Raw genomic sequence first — 15,800 nt, forward strand, 5'->3', positions numbered from 1 at the left:
CTAACCTAACCTAACCTAAACTTGATTTTTTTTTGCGCGTCGACGGAGCCCCGCGAAACCTAACCTAACCTAAACTTGATTTTTTTTTGCGCGTCGACGGAGCCCCGCTTCGCGGGGCTCCTATTTCTGTTTAGTTTTTTTTTTAAGAAACCTAACCTAACCTAACCTAACCTAAACTTGATTATTTTTTTGCGCGTCGACGGAGCCCCGCTTCGCGGGTCTCCTATTTCTGTGTAGTTTTTTTTTTAAGAAACCTAACCTAACCTAACCTAACGACTAACCTAACCTAAACTTGATTATTTTTTTGCGCGTCGACGGAGCCCCGCTTCGCGGGGCTCCTATCTCTGTGTAGTTTTTTTTTAAGAAACCTAACCTAACCTAACCTAAAGGCTAACCTAACCTAAACCTAACCTTACGAATTAAGGGCGAATATCTCGGCCATTTTTGATTTTATAGAAAAGTTGTTCCTATAAAACATGCTTATACAGGGTGTCCCACTGTTGGTATACTAAGCTCAAAGGAGGTTATAGTTTTGCATACGCTGAGTACGTAAAAAATAATTAAAAAATTCCAGACGCATTTTTTTTTCAAATAGATGAATTCTTAAAACTCTATGTGTACACCCATAACAAGCGAGCCGCCCAACTTTGCCACCAGCACGTGAGCTATCGTTTAAGATTATGTTTTCATAGATAAAATGCTCATATTAGAGAAGCGGTATATGCCGGCTGCGCTAAGCTAGAGAAGAAAACATGGATTTTCAGGAAAAATTTAGCAAAAAATTTTGGACGTAATTTTTTTTAAAAGTATTTTTTACGTGATCAGTGTATGCAAAACTACAAGTTCCTTCGCGCTTAGTATACCAATAGCGGGACACCCTGTATTAGCGTAATCTTTACGATAAAATAATAATAAATAGGTGTTATAATGACACCAACTCCATCAAAAATTTTCTAAGTCCTGCGCCCCCTTTGCTTTAGTCCAACCCAACTAGCTTTAGTGTTAAAAGGTTATCTATTAATCCGAATAATCGGACGATTAAATTATTTTATTCATCCGGTAATCGGACGATTAAATTATTTTATTCATCCGGTAATCGGACGACTAATTTATTTTATTCATCCGTTTAGCGGACGACTAGACACTTCGAATATATTATCTACATCTAAACTAATATTATAAAGAGGAAAACTTTGTTTGTTTGTTTGTTTGTTTGTTTGATTGTAATGAATAGGCTCATAAACTACTGGACCGATTTTAAAAATTCTTTCACCATTCGAAAGCTACATTATCCACGAGTAACATAGGCTAGGTTTTATCCCGGAAATCCCACGGGAACGGGAACTATGCGGGTTTTTCTTTGAAAACGCGGGCGAAGCCGCAGGCGGAAAGCTAGTGTAGATATATATTACGTAAAATTAAATCATAATATTGACATGATTTTAAAACTATGGAGTTTCTTGCCGTTTCTTCTCCATAGATCCTGCTTTCCGAATCGGTGGTAAATGTTAAAAATATGTAATGACGAAGTATGTTGAGTATATATTTTGAATAATAAATAAAAAATTTAAAGGTATTACCTTTAAATTTTTTATCCACGTTTATTTGTGTTAAAATATATTTCTCATACCAATATTACTTTAGAAAATAATTAGATTGTTAGGCGGGACTTAAACCCTACGTTGCGTTGCCGCTAGGCACGTTCCAAAATACCGTCTCAGACATTTTTTCTCTGGAATATAATACCTACATAATATTAAAATGCTATGAATAAAAAAATATAACTTAATTTATTTAGACGTTGGTTAAGCATTCCTGTAATGTTGGAAGTTTCATAATAGATTTTCATATTGAAATATTTCCACTCCAGAGGATTGATTTTCACCATTATTGTTACAATTGTTCATATTGTATCCTCATATAAAATTGCACTTTTGCTGACATGAACTATAAATAGATTCAGTAGAATTCCACGATAACAGTTATCTATAAATAATTGTATGCACTCCATCCGTGCGTTTCATTGATAAATGGCCCTGCGAATATTAGATAAATATTATTTATCTATTTCGTGAGATGAGGCATGCTGGGACAAACCCGCGTGCAAAAGCTAGTACTTCTATATATCTTACTAGCTGTGCTCCACGGGTTTTTTTTTTGTTTAGCTGTATAGATGTGTTGCTCAGTTACATAAGCTACAACACTGTCAAGTTTGTTGTTGTTAGTTGTGTAGTTGTTTTTCCGTGAAAGAGGAACAAACATACATACACATATTATTAGCCAACCATCCTCACAAACTTCCACTTTTGTAAAATTAGTAAGAAAATAAGGTTATTCTTGTTAGAAGTATCTACTTGTAGAACCAAATTTACTTAAATGTAATAACTAACTTATCCATTAGGTATGTTTCAATTTTGCTTTTACGAAAACCGTATTAAAAGCATGTAAAGTTAGTCCAATTATTTAGGCAAATTACTTACATAGAACTCTTACTAACTTCATAAAATGTTCAAAGACTTGAAACCTATTGCGATATTAATTTTAATGTTTTCATTATTATATTTCTTTAAATTGTATTAAACCGGCTACTCACGTATCTGCAGCAGGGGCAATTTTGAAATTGGTCCCTTAATTGTGATGTGTATAGGCAAGCAGGGGCAATTTAGAGAACAACTGAAATTGCTCCGACCGCCGATCAACCGAGATTGTTCCAATATTGCCCCTACGTACGTGAGTACCAAAGATCAGAATCGGATCCTTAGTGCAGTGGTTAGCAGATGAAAAAGAAGTGGAAATTTCATAGGTTCGATGTTAACAGATGAACGCAAAAGAGAAAACTTCATAAGGAGATTGGTGGATATTAAGAGTGGGTATAAAGCAAAATTACTAATCTTCTATTAGATGATACGAGTAATATTCAAGGCCAAATCTAAAAAATAAAATATATATCCAACTAGATGATATTCTCACAACAAGTTATTCGGACAAAACAAACACAAAAAAAATAACCTTTTAGTGAAGACGTAGTAGAACTGTAGAAGTTATGCGCGGCATCTCATTTTTCACATTTTTATTTATAGTTAAAATACATTCAAAAGATACAAAAAAAAGTAAGTTCAAGGTCAAATCTAATGAAAATTGCTCCACTATGTATTACCGTAATTCACAAGTTAATTAGCCGATAGTATATAAACCACTGCTAACTGTGTGTAATTACGCTTGCCTGCTTTTATGTCCAATCAAAGTAAGTAATTGTATGAGATTTAACATTCTCTTATTGTCAACTTTATAGTGGAAAGTTTTAAAGGCGAAAATACAATTTTATATATTTTATAATATTATAAGGTTGTGTATTTGAATAAGATTATGTAGGAACATTCGTATTTAACGGATGTGAAAAAAATAATATATTTTCGTCCGTGTAAAAATTATTGTTAATATATAGAAATGACCAATTTGCGCTAGTATTTTGCTAAAATTAAATTTTAGGTTTCAAGCTCATGGGTCGTCGTCGTGACCGATATAAAAACTTATTTTTGAATGAATTAATTTTAGACGCATAATTGCGTCTTTAGTGATATATGTCCCATTTATATTCATACATTTTTGCTGTAAAATAAACAATATATAGGTAGGTGTTATGTATCTTAATTTGGATTCCATTCTTCAACACTATTGTAAAGCTTTTGGTTAACTAAGTTTACTGAAATTTTCTGTAACATAGTACCAGTTTTCAGTTCAACCATAATCTAAAAACGTATTATTTCTTATTTACATTCAATTTAATCTAGGTATAAAATAACAAACATATTACAAAATACAGCAACTGTTTGTCGCTCCTGACTTTTCCAATGACGTCACATGGTCTAGAAAAACTTTGCATACGATTATATCTAGGAATGGGAAATAAGACTTTTATTTTCCTTGACAAAAGTGTTATAGAACTTTTGTTTTCTTTATGCTTAGATAAGATACTAGACTCAGTATTATATGAGCGACAGAATCGGGACAAATAGACTGTTTTCAGCGAAAAATAATAAGAAACCTTTTCGATTGTAGTTATAGTTCTTTAGTTTGTTTGTTCTACGAGATTAATTTGAATTCAACCTTATAATTTTAATAATTTAGGAATTTGTGTTAAATATGTAGGTAGTCGTCAGAATTTCGACAACCTTTTCATTCTGAAAAAGTGGTTCAGAATATTCTGTGATGTTAATGTCACATGTCAGTCAATTTTATATGAATCCAAAATTGTAAATTCAAAGGCTAAAACAAAACAAGTTAAAGAAGCGTTAATAGACTTTGAAACAAAACCAAATTATAATTTAATCCCTTTTAAGGCAAAAACTGTACCCTTATATTTTACCAATTATAAAATCGTCTGCAAAAGGGCAACCTTACACAGATCTTTGTTTGAGGTTCCTTGTTTAATTAATTTTCATTCTTAACAAACATCAAGGCTCTTAATCTCAGCATTCTTGGCTTAAAGGCCTTATTAACTGGATGATAAACAAAATTACAGCAGTTTGAGTCATCGATTCCTGTCAGAAACAGAATGGTTTCAATTTGTCCCATTACGTCGACTCAATGATCCGATTTTCAGTGAAAGCCGGCGTAAGTATCGTTTAGGGTTAACCTCTGGAGTTAATAAAAAAGGAAGTTTAAAACTATGGCTATATCATATTTTCAACCTACTCCATTTGCTGGATCGTTTCCTAATAGCTTTGTGCATTAGACACAGGCATTAGTCAAATAATGCTTTATGTCGTTAAGCGGAAATAACTGATCTTTATCGTATGATTAATAGGTATATAATTTCCCAAATCACACGTTTTAGTTCGATTGTTAAAGCATTTTTATTTTAAGAGCTAATATACATAATATATGTATACATAATGTAGCTACTTTTTGTTAAAATTTTGCTCTATGAACCTAAAATCTATTCTTTACGACGTCTCGCGTAGTTGAACTCATTTCAACAATCATAAAATAAAAAAGCGAATAAATAGAGCATTATTATCGTTTCCATTAACAAACTTTTCCAGAACTTTCTACCTCATTTAACTCATTAAAGCCAAGGATGGCACAAGGGCGCACTGTCAAGGGCAGTCCCGGATATATAAATGGCCATGAAAAAACATTAATAATATATGTAATTTTCCGACTTACTTCACATCGGAATATATCGAATCAAGCCAGATACCTAGTCTGAGAGCGTGGAATAGTTTTATATTTTCTGCGGTGATTTTCGTCAAATATTAAATCTAGTATTATTAATGCTTTTGAAATCTTTTGGAATATAAAAATTTAATATTTTTCGCCTTATTGAGAAAGCGTTTCGCCGAACTGCGTATTTACATAGGTACTATAAAAATTTCATGAGGTACTTGATATTTATTATCATTTCTTAATAATTTTAAACTTGCTTTCGAAAGCAGAAAAAGAATTGTTTTTTTTTTGTGTTGAATAAGTAAAAACAAAAAACAAAACCCCTATTTGAAATTCTGCAAGCTATGCACGTTCAAACCAGTCAGGGGCAGTATATTACCCTACAAATATACTACAAAGAACCCCATTGCCATCATAAATCCCATACACACATCCTACATATTTTTACCATAATCTCCTAGACTACGTATCAAACCGATTCCGTGACCTTTTCCGTCTATAATTTATTTATATTTCCGACGGACATGCTGTTGATACAGGGACTTAACGAAGTCATATTTCATTTTATACTTTGTTTTCTTTTTCGGTGATTGAAGCTACATTACGGTTGATCGACAATGGTTCTATAAAAATATTCTTTCGTCTTTTCAGAGATTATTTTTAAATTATGAAACTTGTATGTTCACTACTTCTTGAATATATTCAAAGCATGTGATTCAAAGTTTAAATTAAACTATCAAACTATAAGTTACATAATACTTATATTATGTTAACTGACCGTAGAATATAACCATTTCTAAGGTACTTATATACAGATTTTGACGTGACAACGTCTTATAATTCGATAGAGCCGATTGCGCGTACGAAAAAACATGACTCATGCGGCGTTACCTCGCTCTGAGGCGTTCCATGTAAGGCTTGAAGTGCAAGCGAGAGCGCGGAACGAGCGACAAAGAAGCACAATCGGTCTTAAGACGTTGTCACGTTCAACTATCGTCAGTATACCGACTTTACAGACAACCAATTTTTTTTTGTGAAAATCTAAATGTTTCCTTATTAATAGAACTACCGCCAGCAGTTTTGCCATGCCATTTGCCATGCAAATTATACATATAAACCTTCTTATCTATCTTAAATCACTCTCTATTATAAAACAGCAAAGTCCGTTGCGTAGTTTTGAAGATTTATGAATACACAGGGAAGAATACATAGAGCCATCATGAAGGCAAACGTGGTTCAGCAGATAAATGAAATTTGATAAACATGAAAATGTCATCATCTGGATTTCATATTTCATGGAATGACAACTAAAAAAAAAGTTTTTAAATACCCAAAGACGTCATTGCGAAAATTATGTACCATTTATTCCGTAAACAAATTCTATAGAAAAAGGCAACAAGAAACTTTGTGATTACTTTTTTGAATCAGATAAAATTTATAGAATTTATTTACAGTTTTCATTTAAAAAAATAAACTTTTCTCGACCCCTCTGAATCAAATTCAATTTAATATTATAAATGTGAAAGTATTTGTGTATCTCTCATACGCTTTCGTAGACATCTTAATTACGTGTCAATTTTATTAAAAAAAATAGATGAACAGATTCAACACAGGTTTCTTTTATTATCAACCGATATGATGTTTAATAATGGATGGCCATACATGACATAATATGTATAATTGGTATAATATTATTGTAACTCAGTAGATGCGTCGTGTATGTTTTTAAGTTTGTCCGTCATTCGCATCGTAATGGTGAGCATACAGATGTCAGTATGCTACTAGTCAACTATGAAAACTGAAAACAGAGTGTTGCAAATAAGTAAAACGGAACGCGAACGTATCCTCAGCGTTCGCGCTGCCTCATCGTGGCATCGCGTCATCGAGCCGTACCATTGGCCGCTGATGATGCTACGTTGTTCCATATGCTACGCAACCGCTGCGCCGTACTGTAAACTGCCTCGCTTCTAAATGCTGTGTCGTAAAACGCTCTCTGCAGTATTGACTATTTTTGGATAAGAATAACTACCTATTGGTATATGGTAAATTGTGTTAACATGGATGAGGAACGATGAATTATTGAAGTGTAACTTCTTTATCGGGGTTGGAAAAAAATTTAGTGTAACATTTTTTCGTTACGCGTGACATTTTTCCGTTACGCGCCATCTTTTTCTTATCCCTACCACGCGTGATTCGACGTATTTCTGTAAAGTTGCATATAGTAAATATTTTCTTGAAAAATAAGGTCATAAAGAAGTTTCACTTCTTACGTGTGTACACTAGTACACGCACACATTTTTTTTTATAAGAATAACTACCTATTGGTACATGGTAAATTGTGTTAACATGGATGAGGAACGAGGAATTATTATATTTAAATCGTATTGTTATCGTATTCATATGAAAGCTTAATCGAAACAGAACTTTTAGTTCTTAGAACGTTAACAAATCAACTTAGTATTTTAAATAGCTAGCTAGATATATTATAAAACTGGTTTATATTTATAATAACAAACGCTCCAAATGTTAGCATCAATCAATCAATAGGGTATTGAATAAATCCAAGAACACATAAACTTCAGTTTATACGCGCTAATTTCAGCAGCTTCCTAGAGGGATTTTCCTTTACTTACAAAAATACAGATGAGTAAAAGCACAGATATTTAATTTTTAGTTATATGGAATTCACATCCTACTATCCTAATATTATCCCATTAATAATCCTTAATATCCAATATCCTACTAATATTACAAATGCGAAAGTTTGTGTAAATGGGGAAGGATGAAGGTATGTTTGTTAGTCCCTCACGCAAATACTGCTGAACCTATTACAATGAAATTTGTTATGTAGGTAGCTGAAGATCCAGAATAAGACATAAGCTACTTTCTATCCCGGAAATCCCACAAGAACGGGAACTATGCAGGTTTTCTTTGAAAACGCGGGCGAAGCCGCGCGAAAGACGTGTGTTCGTATCTCAACTCGTTATCAAATATTTCTGTTCTTTATAAAATTTCTCAGTACGAATAATTTTCATACAATTATTCTAGTAATTGTTACAAGGAACCAGACATAAATACTATCTAATTTTCAACTAAATCCAATAAGAATGTAATTATTCGGAGTGGCTTTTTTCGATTGCGCGATGAATAATATATTTCAATTATTTGTCCACCTGTATTAGTAATGTAAAATGTAAATAATTGTTTCTCTAGCTAACAGCTGAGAAGCTAATTAGTTTGGTTTTACAGATTTTTTATTAATTGCAATTTGATATTATTTGTAAGCATTTAAATAAATTTGTAAGATATTATTCCAAAAAATATATTATGAGAATTGATATTTTTTTTGAGAAACACTTATATTAGATATAAATACATAGTAGAACATTAATTATTAATGTATTGTTCATAAAATTTTATAACTAGTTTAAGCCCGTAGTTTAGTAAAAACTCAATATTTTAAGTTTTTGTTAAATTAAATTCACAATTAAAATTTAGAATTAAAAAAAAAATATAGATATGATTATTATTATAAGAAGGCATAATTTATATAACCTATATGTTGAAGTGCTTTTATGACATTTTATTTGTAGCTGGATTTTCCACGAAAATTGCTTTAATTTATTAGATAACTATTCAGCTTTAGTATTTTATAAAGGTTTTAAAAGAAAAAAAAATCATAAAAAGTGCTCTTTGTATGTTGAACGATCTAAAAATTTAGATAACGCACAATAGTTAAAATGTAAAACAATAATAATTTTCGAAGTTAGATAATTTAAGTTCATGGCACTGAGATTTTAACTTTAAAGCTTTAGTATTTCCTTTCTACTATTTTCTATAAAATAAGTACTTATTATTCAAAGTAATCTATGTAACTAAATATTAAGTTTTTTAATTAGCGTGCACCAAACCAATTTAATAAATCACTTAAAAATAACCAAAAAATCATCACACAAATCGTCATAAAAATTAATAATAAAAACCTTATAACTTAATAAATTATTTTGAATTAAAAACTAATATTCACCCTCAAAATAAATTCTCTCAACACTAAATCACTGAACAGTTAACAGTTATACACACTTCACAACACTCGTCAAAGTTGGAGCTTCCGAAAGCACAGGCGTGCGTCGTCCAGCGAAGCCACTACGAGAATACGCGCCAAAACCCTGCGATAACTTCGATTATTTATTGTATAATTATATTGCTTGTATAATTGTGTATAATATTATACTGTATGTTTCCTATTTATATATTCTACATTACTTTTGCTGTACGAATTCGTTGTAAAGAGGCTTTGTAGGTATGTACAAGCTTTTGGGCTATGCGTTCTGGTTTGATGTTAACTGGTGTAGAAAAATATTATGTTGGTAGGTATTTGTTAACCCTAAAATTGAAATAAAATTCCAATTGTTTTGTAAATGGTAAACCTTAATTTTTCAGAGGAATAGGTTATGGATATTTATTATCTAAGGTACTTTTTTCTGCGTAATCTATTTGGTGCAAATGACATTCTCTACGGTCTACGAACAAGTGAATTATGATTAGCAATATTTATCTATTTTTTTGAGCAATATTTGAAAATATTTGCTTAATTTAATCCATTCAAAAACAGCAAGAATTTCTCGTACAATCTATGAAAATTTAAACGCCACTCTAGAACCTATCAGCCTTGTAATATCTATTTTTAAAAGTCTTCACACAATCATGTTTTACTGTTCCATAATTTAATAGTCAATTTTCAATGTTTTATGATGCGTAGACATAAATTTACCGCGCATCATCAGTTTAACTAAAAAGATATTTTTACTCATCTAAAAAATGTTAGTATTCATTCTATTTATATATTTATGTACATCCGTATGTTCGTTATTTACATAGTGTATTTTTAGTGTTTACGGCTTACGCATTCTTACGAAGGGAACACGCAAATATTTTTACGTTTTCTTAAATGTTTTGAGATTTATTTCACTCAATCTTGTAGTAACTTAAAATAAACCTTTTAACACATAAAAGAGTGATCGTAAATCTTCTTAAATGTTTTATGATGTTTAAGAAAAATGTACTGAATACACATGAAAGAAAGAAAGAAAGAAAAAAAGCTTTATTGCCAACAAAAACTTAGACTAACTTAACTTAAAAGTAAACACGTATTAGGCAATCGGAACAGACTCAGCCATGCTGTGGGCTAACACCCGAACATATATAATACTAATATATATAATACTAGCTGCTCCGCGCGGTTTCACCCCCGTGGCTTCACTCCTGTTGGTCGTAGCGTGATGATTAGCCTATAACCTTCCTCCATAAATGGGATTTTTCAAATCGGACCAGTAGTTCCCCAGATTAGCGCGTTCAAACAAACAAACAAACAAACTCTTCAGCTTTATAATATTATTAGTAGGTATAGATAGATGTGATTATTGCCAAATTTTATTGTGAAGATTTAAATTTTTCTTTACTACCTATCCTCTTTTGCTAAAAAAGTAAGGGAGGTTTCGAAAAGATTTGGCCTAAAAAGGTTTCAATCTACAATTATTGGGTTAAATGTTTCATACATTTCCGTAATAAAAACCAGGAAGTATTTCCCAGCCGTGTTCGGAGGTACAAACTAGCGTAGGTACTTTATGTCATGTCACTAACACACGAATTTCATGGCGCAAGTTTGGAAAAATTTACCGACTTCCAACATTCAGAAGTTTAAAACTCAATATATTTCCCGGAATTCTTGTAATAAAAATTAAATGTTCTATCGCGTATAAAAGTTGGGTTTGAATCACCTATTAGGTAGAGGGCATTGCACTTGATATGTGCAAAACTTTTTTCTATAGGTTGTTGAGATAATGTCACGATCATTATCAGTATTATATTTATTGTTATAGTCCTTTCAGGGGTTCAGTTCTAGCAATTTAAGATTATTTAAGAAAACATTTTAATTAAAGATATCTTAATCACCATAGATCACAGCTTCAACGTATAATTCCAGATCAAATTATCGATATTTTGCTGACTAATTATGTAAATATATTAAGTATAGGTCTCGAGTAATTTTTTTTTAGTCTAGATAGGGAAGTGCTTGACCACAATCTCACCTGATGGAAAGCTCAGATGCGGTCTAAGATGGTACGCGCTTCCCTAGTAGGTACCGGTTCACTCTTTGCTTGATTCTTTATTAACGAAAACAAACCGATATAACTCTTTTGTTTGTGGTTAACAGTGTGTTTTATTGAGACATATTATTTAAAAACGTGTTTCATGACTCTTTACACACTTGAAATCTATAAAAAAGACATTCTGTCGGTAAAGTCCTGTAGCACAGAATCAGGTTACACGTTCTTTATATTTTGGACTTCTTTGTCTTTGCGACTTTTAATTTTAATGACAACGAATGATTAAATGTAGAGCCAAATGAGAGCCAACGTTTTTATTTTAATACCTACTTTATATTATATTTTTTTAATTGAATTTTAATAACGTAGAAATTATTTTTAAGTGACACTTCTTTAATCGCGTTGAGAGTAAATTTCAAGGTCGCATCATGGCAATAGCGTCACGGCGACGATTTTGTTATATTTCAATCATGCCAAAGTTGTTTCACTTCTGTCACCTGTGCTCGGCACACACGTTCTTTTTTAATTTAATTGATTTCTTGAATCATGTAATTCTTAACTTTGATAAGTGATTTTATTCGCTTAGTAACTTAGTAACCCATGATTTCCTGCTTAGGTACTTTATTGATCGTCACTAAAAAGAAATATATTGTACCTACATGCTAATTTTTATTCATCCAAACATTTCATTCATAGATTTGAAATTCCGTAAAATACATACATTTAGCCGAGGTTCTCCTTACATAATATAACGGTCCAACCCTACCTGTATGTATCCCGTGAAATCCTACCTTCTAATGGTGTTACACGAATATGTCAGTTGATAAAAGCTTATATAGGTAATAGCAAATGTAACATAATGTATTTGTCACATCAGCGCGTCTCCGATTTTTACCTGTATTTTTATCCTAATAAATTCGTGTATGAGGGTTTTTTGAGGGAAAATCCTTGTGAGCTTGTGACAGCGGTTACTAGGGAGGTTTTTCGATTAATATCCTATATTTGTTGTATTGTATTAATAAATAAAAAAGTATAAGCTGAATCTTTATTTATAGCTCTTTGTCTAATAATTATAGTACGAGCTTTCTTAATTTATTGTAATCAATGACTCTATTATACTAGATTGTAATACGTTCCTACAGTATCGATAAAAATTAACATGATAATTCATAGGAAGATCACAGTAACGAACATTTTTTATTATTTACAACGTAGTCGTTTAAGAAAAGATAAACTGTACCATTTCAAGTAAATAGTAGAGTTAAAGATATTGCTATAACTTGACCAATAAACAGTTACCAAAGTTATTCAAAACTCCTAGATTTTTAATTGCTCTAGCCGATTGCAGTTCAAATTTTACGATACAATAAAATCAACGCTTCGCTGAACAAAGTTCAATTAATGTCTTTGAAATACAAACTGAAACGAGACTATTGTTTCCAATTTTGTTCTTCTTTTGCGATTGCTTGCTTTGAATATGCGAAATATAGGCATAAATATATCTGGGCACGTATTGTGCTAAAATTATGTTACCAACTATTAAATGTATATAATTTTATTTAAATAGTATAATATTGTTATTCTTTTATTATTTTGCATAGTTCTGGTAATGAAATTGAAGAGGTATTTCAAAAACATTCTCTTTGCTGTCTCCATGTCTAAAAACGCTACGACAATCAACCTCAGCTATTGTATTTTTCTAGCTTTGTGCCCGTTTTCAGTTCCATTTTTTGCATTTTTTTTATTTTTATGAATAAAAAGTAAAATAGAAAATGTAGATTGTACGATTATTACGATTATTGTACGATTGGAGACCCAATAATGATATTTGAGCAGCAGATCTCTACTTTCTATGCATCTGAAGATACGTAAATATGCACCGGAGTTTTTTGAGAAGAATTTTTCAAATCGGACCAGTAGTTCCTGAGATTAGCGCTTTAAAACCAACAAATTAACTCTTCTAAATATTAGTAAGTACAGATTTTGGCCTTGACCTTTGTATCTATGGTATCCAGACTTAAAATTGAAATTATTTGAATACCAATAAAGTTGCGTAGGCTTATAATCGGGATATTTCTCCTAAAATCAGTGTCACGTCTGCCTGTTTATTTATGTATCAAGCTACATTAAGCTAAGATTGTTATTGTTATATTTTATAAAAAAATAGTTGAATAGGTAGTAGTTATGACAATGGTTTAATTTGGATAGTAGGTAATTTACTTAAAAGTTATACCTACATCATAAATAGATAGATAGAGAGAATTAAGAGAATTAACCACAAACAGTAAGTTAAGCACTCCATTATAGAAATCAACACTGAAATTTGAAACTAAGTCTTAGGAAACTGTAATCTATGTCCTTCTGTTAAGTGCTATTTTAGCACATCAGTGATATCTTTAACAACAGCTCTTCAGATGAAGAATGGTCGTGTTTCGGTTTACGACGCATTTGCATTCGCAGACTGTTTCGTTGTTTCTTATGTTTGTACTATCATATTCTTACTATCTCATTATAGACTATAGCTTTACACCCACGGGTTCACTCACATTATCCTCTGGAATAAAATCCATCTTATATCCTTTCTCAGGGTCCGTTAGCGGTACCTGTACAAAATTTTATCGAAATCCGTTCAGTAGTTTAGACATGAAGAAAAGACAGACAGACAGTTTATTTTCGTATTTATAATACTTGATAGGACTATGAACAAAACATAATAACACCTAGTACGGTGTTGTAAGACATTAAATTTTTATTTGTATTTTATTGGCACCGGTGTTTGAGCTACAAAAATATTACAGATGTGTTGTGTTAAAAGCCGGTCAAGTGTGAGTCGAAACAAAGAGGCCAGAGGGTTTTAAGGGTTCAGTAAGAAGTCTATAATACTACATATTAGAAAAAAGTCTGTCTATCAGTCGCAATTTCGGTTAAATTACAGCAATTAAAATTAATCAATATAGTTGATAACGCACGATCCGACATAGTCCACGTTTTTCCTAAAAAATCAACAACATTTGGTGTACCTACCAATATTATTATTTCTAACACACATTTTCACACAAAGACAAAAAATACATAGTAAAAGCACCCCGGTTGCCACTTTTCGCCATGTCCAATACTTTAATAATCGCCTTTCCTTATACCTTCTCACAAAGATGAATAAAATAAGGTTATTTCATCATGGGGTGAAATAGATAATGAAACATTACGAGAATATGAGAATAGAAGCCTAATACGAGGCCTTCCCAGAGGGACTGCTATAAGACTTCGCAAAATAAATGAATTTCCTTAAATTGAGTCTTCCAAATTTGATGGAAATGACTATGGAGTTTCTTGCCGGTTCTTCTCCATAGATACTGCTTTCCGAATCGGTGGTAAATGTTAAAAATATGTAATGACGATTCGAAAGTGCTTCGAGGAGAAGTCTAATTGAATAAATAAATGTTTGAGTTTGATTGTGATATTTTTTCGAGAGCTTTTAAAACCGCAACGCTAATACGCGCTTGTCAATATCCAAATGTTTATAAAATGGACTAGCTTTCCGCCCGCGGCTTCTCCCGCGTTTTCAAAGAAAAATCCGCATAGTTCCCGTTCCCGAGGGTTTTCCAGGATAAAACCTATCCTATGTGTTAATCCAAGTTATCATCTATTTGTGTGCTAAATTTCATTGTAATCGGTTTAGTAGTATTTGCGTGAAAGTGTAACAAACATACATACACATCCTTACAAACTTTCGCATTAATAATATTAAGTAGGATAGAATAGGATAGGTTGATTCTGGAAGTTTCTAGAGAGGTTTGATTTCTAAAATCTATTGTAATAATTGTATTTGAATTGTTGAATATTCAACGTTATTGTAATAGATGCTGTTTTATTAAGAAATTTGAATAAAATTTTACCAAGTTATCATTTCTTATGATAATAGATATTATTGTTGTTCAGAAGGTTTGGCTCGTTTAGCAATTTAGGATAAAAAATGAATGTAATAATTTATGTTTCTTGCCGAGAATTAGTAACCTTTGTCTGTCGTCGAGGTCTAATTTATCTCTAAGCAAATCTCATCAAAAGTAGTCTAGCTATTTATGATAAAAGAACATGCGTACAAAAAATAAGATTTGTATGTGTCAACATTCTTCTAGGTATAATTCCAAACATGGTTCCAAGTTCTAATTTGTTCTAAGTAAGTTCTAAGTTTGATCCCTGGTGACATATTATAAAAGTAAGTTGGACTAAGAATAACACATGTACCTAAGAAGTTAATCTAATGAAACACAAACAAACAAACCTACATCTAGTATCTATATATATAATAATGAATAGATTTTTAAATAATCAATCTTTTTAATTATTTCTGAGGTTTGTTTCAATTACACTCTTTATTTATTTTTTTTATTAGGTATTTTCAGCCATCAGTCCCACTGCTGGGCAAAGGCCTCTCTTCCCTCCGTCCACGTCTTCCTATTGTGAGCAATTTTAGTCTATTCCTTGCAATGAGAGTCCTGTTCGTCTCGCCATCTGATTTTG

General features: G+C 31.7%; 1 protein-coding gene and 1 long non-coding RNA gene across 2 annotated transcripts in view; both read right to left on the reverse strand.

Moving 5' to 3' along the window:
• The window catches only part of LOC149484875 (cardioacceleratory peptide receptor-like), a 59,623-nt gene extending 50,315 nt beyond the window's left edge, over positions 1 to 9,308 (reverse strand). Inside the window, exon 1 of the mRNA XM_089701202.1 lies at positions 9,197 to 9,308. The gene's annotated coding sequence lies outside the window, so the exon portion shown is untranslated. The remainder of the gene's footprint in view (positions 1 to 9,196) is intronic.
• The window catches only part of LOC149484873 (uncharacterized), a 174,955-nt gene that overhangs the window by 68,068 nt on the left and 91,087 nt on the right, over positions 1 to 15,800 (reverse strand). The gene's annotated exons all lie outside the window — the stretch shown is intronic.

The sequence above is a fragment of the Colias philodice genome, chromosome 11 (genome assembly GCF_061535455.1).
Source record: "Colias philodice isolate Cphi_HAF_F1 chromosome 11, ilColPhil1 Martin Lab GWU primary, whole genome shotgun sequence".
NCBI lineage: Eukaryota > Metazoa > Arthropoda > Insecta > Lepidoptera > Pieridae > Colias > Colias philodice.